Below are 5,289 nucleotides of genomic sequence, written 5' to 3'. Positions count from 1 at the left end.
CAACTTGTTTGAAACGTGTTGCTGGCATCAAATAAGTCAGTATATATTTGCAAAAATCAATGAAGCTGATGAGGTAAAACATTAAATATATGAGGAAACACAGCATCACAACTCTTTTGGAGTCAGGCTTGTACAATAAGTCTCTGACTACCTCATGTTTGAGATAATAGCGTATTCTTTTCACATTGGGTCTCATGAACACGAACAATTTCCACATAGCTGTCTGGTGCTTTCTATTTGTTTTAACCTCTGTCCAAACAAGTCCACAGAGAACGACCAATTACAGAGCTTTTATTTTCACACCGCAGCAGTATGGCCGAGACATGTCACATTTCCTCACTGCCTGTGGATGTATGTACACGCTGGTGCTGTGGGTCAATCAATACTCATCCTCACCTGTGTAACATCCATACCCCTTGAAGTGTGATCTCAGTAGATTCACATAACTGCTGCTTTAAAAGATTGCTAAAACTCCCCGTCTACAACATCTTGTTGGTCTCTATCTCTGCATTGCTTTCACCTCTCTTAATTGCTTTTCACATTTTTTTACACCCTCGGCCCCGTCTATTAACTCTCTGTCTCTCTCTCTTTTCCCCTCTCTCTTACATTCTCCTTCGTATCTCACCTGCACCGATTTTTCGTTTCCCATCCTGCTTCTTCTCCCTTCCTTGCTTCCTAATTATCTACCTTTTCTTTGTACCTCCTTCCTCCCTTTCCTATTCATTCCTCATTTCCATGCGCTCCTCCATCACTCCCTATCTGACATATGGCTTTTACTTCCCAATCGCTGATCCCCCCCCCGCGACACACACACACACACACACACACACACACACTGTTCACATTATGACAATTACCAATAAGGGCTGGTGCTGCCTGCAGGACTAGAAAAACATTAATTCTAACTGTCCTGCAACACCACTGAGCTGGGCTGCAGAGCGCAGAAAATCTTCATAGCCGACCCCGGCCTACACGTGCAATACACGTGAGGGTAAGTGTAGGCGACATGATGATACCATTTAAATAAAGAATAAATAAAAATTTGGCGTGGAAGTGTCTGCCAATGGGAGCCAAAAACAAAGGCTTTTGTTTGTGGGAACAATAGTTTGCACTTGGATAGTGACTAATATGTGGGTGATGCCGACATTTAGTGTCTTTTGTACATGAAATATGCTGTATATGAAATAAAATTACTTGGCTAGTTGAATACTTAGTGTTATACTCTCAGATACCACTCAATATATGCCTGTATTGTCCAGTGACAATCCAACACAGCTGACAAATTACAGCTGATGAGGCAGAATCTTCGGCCAAACTAAATAAATGCTTAGAGCCTGTAACTCCAGAGTGAATTTGTGAGCCCTTTGTTTTAACTTTCATTACATACTTTTCAATAACAATTAGGACTGATTTAATGTTATTGTAGCTTAGGACAGATTTACCGCTGACACAAGTGCTGGAGATTTCATAATCCATCACATCACATTACCCAGTTCACAGAGTTTAAATACTTAATGTGATGTACTCTTTTAAGGCTTTATATTAGATAACAGCTATTTATTGATAACCTGCATTTGTGACTACACTGGTTACATATATGTGGGTGTCTTTTTATAGGTGCTTTAGGGAGCGTGAATGCACAGGTCTGCTACCATGTGCGGTCTGAAATAGACAATTACACTCTTTTCTGTTCTCTCTCCTGTCAACTGCTGTACCTTCAGGATGTTTTATAATCCAGTACTGAGCAGTAATTTCCGTTCACAATATGCACGTCTTCATGTCATTTCAGCTATTTCATCATTTTGGACAATGTGTCAGACTTTGCTCCAGACAACACACCCATTAAGCAATAAAAGCTTCCTCCATGAAGACCTGCCATTATTTTCTCTATGGCTGCTTTCTTCTGGTCTGTGTTAGTCTAGCACTGTTTGCTTTAATATGTTAATGTACATATGCGGACGGGCACCCTTATGCACAAATGGACTCTGGAGTTTGTGTGTGTTCCTGGTTTTGTGTTTCAGTCGCCTTTGTTTCAATATCTGCAGAATTCCTTAACTTTAGAAACAAATCAAATCTGACTTGATTTAACTGCCCAGTCATATAATATGATTGGGGGGATAAAAATACTTCTTAAAGCATGGCTACACCAGTTACCCATGATGAGGGAGATGGACAGGAGGAGATAGGCCCCGAGACAGCATTATGCAGGTTGACTGAAAATTAACTGGATCACTCGTGACTTAAATGAGTTCTCATGTCAAGAGGGTACACAGGAAATGCAGAGGTGGAACACTTGTTTTTATTATAACTATGTTGTGTAAATAATAGGAAATGACTCTGATGAAAATGACTTCATGTATAAATTGTGTGTGTGTTTGCTTTTGTGTGCACAGTAGACAGCAATAGTGAAAGGTTTTCTCAGTGACTGCCAGCTGTGATCATGGCTGTAAGAAGCATACAGTGAAAACAGGTTTAAAAGTGGTTCAAGAGCAACACATTTATGAGATAAGCAACAGGTTTAAGTAATCAAATGACAAGAGAAAATGTATTTTTCCACTGTAAATTCTCAAGCTCAGCAAGTGATTTATATTGCATTAGTGTTGAGACGCAATATAAGACCATTTCTTCAGTTTTGATGACGATCTGTTCACTAGAAAAACCCACTTGTATTCATGGTTTTGTGTCACAGATTTTTAAATAACTAACCAAACAACATTCACAGTGGAAATATCAGTGTCTTAGTAGAAAATGACCACATTGTCACAAAAGTCACAAAATATTATGATTATAGACAAGGCTGTAAGTATGTGGAATGCAGTTTATTACATAATATTATATATTACATACAGCATTAAACTAGGAAGCATTTTCAAAAGATAAACTTAGGAATTATGTGCATGTATGTGAATTAATATAAAGAATTTCTCTTTGCTAGTGTGTCTATAACACAGATGATATTATCCAGTGCATTGAGTTGCATGGGGCAGGGAAAGAGTTAAGGATAGGTAGTGTGTGTCAAAGAGACAGAAAAAGTGTTTAAGACATCAATGAATATTTTAACAGAGAGCGGGGGCTGTGGAAGGGATGGGTGAACTGCAAGAGAGTTGGGCTGCTGAGAGACGGAGAGATAATTTAATAGACGAGCAGAGCAAATGTGTTGGAGGAGAGACAGAAAAGCTGGAGGGATGGGAGATGAATGAATGGTGGACTAATCTGGACTAAGGGATGAAGAGAGGAACCGACATTAATTTAATAAGATGGATGAATGGACAAATAGATGCATTGTGTAATGCTCAAAAGAATCCCTAAACCTGGATGGGCTTGTGATAAACATAAAGTGTGTGTGTGTGTGTGTGTGTGTGTGTGTGTGTGTGTGTGTGTGTGTGTGGACAATTTCACAGATGAAACAAAATGGTTTAGACAAAGCACTATGAAGAAGGATACTTGTAGAAAAACAGTTTTAAACTGATGAGGACTGGAGAAGTAAATAGAGAAAGAAGGATACAAGGAGGGAAAACAAATCAGCTATATCATTAAATATTGCACGCATAGACAAGCTCAGCCTCCAGCCACTGATTTCTATGAGGCAATGGTGAAAATGAACAGGGGCTACCTCTCCAGTGTGCAGGTCAAGGGTTAATTTTTGCCCTAATGCCACACAATAGCAAGTCTTGAGCTAAACAAGGGTGGCATTTGGACTGAGAAGAGGGGCACTTGAATGAAATTAAGATGACCAGAAAGGCCCTAGAGGTGACTGGGTGGTGGGGGGCACCAGTAGGGCAACTGGGCAGACCAGAAGGGCTTTCAGAAACATTTGAGCTGACCAGAGGGACACTGAGGGTCACCAGAGGGGCACTGAGGGTCATTCAGATGCCCCCCCTGGTCAGCATTGGGGCACAAAGTAAATACAGAAGGTGCAGTTAGTGAGAGATTTAATCTGCTCAATATAAGCACAAATCCAGGCACTAAAAGGACATATGAACACAAAAAATTCATTCATTCATCTTCTATACTGCCTATCCCTTTCGGGGGTTGCGGGGGGGCTGGAGCCTATCCCAGCTGTCAACGGCCGAGAGGCGGGGTACACCCTGAACCGGTCGCCAGTTGACTGCAGGGAACACAAAAAATGCTTGTCTCATTTCAAGTTTGACACTCTTCCTCAGGTAGCATCAAGGTGTTACATCTAGACAAAAAATAAGCAAGTGTCCCAAAAAATGGCCCCTGCACATGTGTCTGACTTTAATGACACTGATTTGTGTGTCTGGAATAATTTGCCTGCTGAAAAGAAAAGTCCTCCTTTTAATTTGTGCTTGTATACACTTCAGAACTTTAGAAACATTAGAAACTCAGAATTCAATTATTGTTCTCACAACATGCTACCATTTGGCTGTCTCGTCTATCAGAATGACACTGAGCTCCACTGCTATGCTGATGATTATCCGCTGTATCTGTTAGATGTACATCATGCTTTATCTGAGGAATTTAAGACTGACAAATGCTGGCAGTAATTTAAAACCAGACTGAAGCTTGTCAGAGATGAACTGAGCTTCAGATTACTTCCTGCTGCAGCTCAGCTCCAGCTCCTGGACATAATGACTCCAACAGGTAATGCCCCTTCAGATGATAAAATAGAAGTGGTGATCTTTGCAGGAGTGTGATGTCCATGTAAATCCACAGTAGTATTAAACATGGTGTGTACAGATTTCCCAAACTGCTATAATTTGCAGAAGCCTGCTGTTTTGTTTTTTTTCTTTAGCCCACAAAAAGAGAAAATCTTCACACTGAACAACCTGTCTATTTAGTGAAAACTGTTTGTCTTGTCTTACTCAATTAAACTATTTTTAAAAATCAACAGGTAGTTTCATTCAGGGGTACAAAGCATAAAAATCTGGGCTCTGTTGCACATACAGTCTCAGCTTGAAATAATCATAACAATAATATTTATTTTTGCAAATACAAAAAAATGCACATAAATCTTTGATTGCTCTTTGAAAACCTTGTGTAATTATAACCACTCTGCACACTGGACCACAGCTTTCACCTGCCTAAGCACTTAAGACCAGCAGAAAATTCTGAACTAACTGTTCAACACAGTACTTTGGCACTTCTCACTCTTTGTGAAGGCGCAATTAAGCAATTAACCTTCTATTATGTTCTGTGACATGTATAAAAATGCTAAGCAGGTGCAGCTGACAAAAGGAATAGGTCTGAAAGACTTGGAAAGAAGGCTCATTTTTGAGACGTGGATGGCAGGAGTTTCACTCACAAAGATTTTTTTGGAAGAATGAT

The sequence above is a fragment of the Chaetodon auriga genome, chromosome 13 (assembly GCF_051107435.1).
Source record: "Chaetodon auriga isolate fChaAug3 chromosome 13, fChaAug3.hap1, whole genome shotgun sequence".
NCBI lineage: Eukaryota > Metazoa > Chordata > Actinopteri > Chaetodontiformes > Chaetodontidae > Chaetodon > Chaetodon auriga.
Note: the sequence above shows the minus strand (reverse complement) of the source record.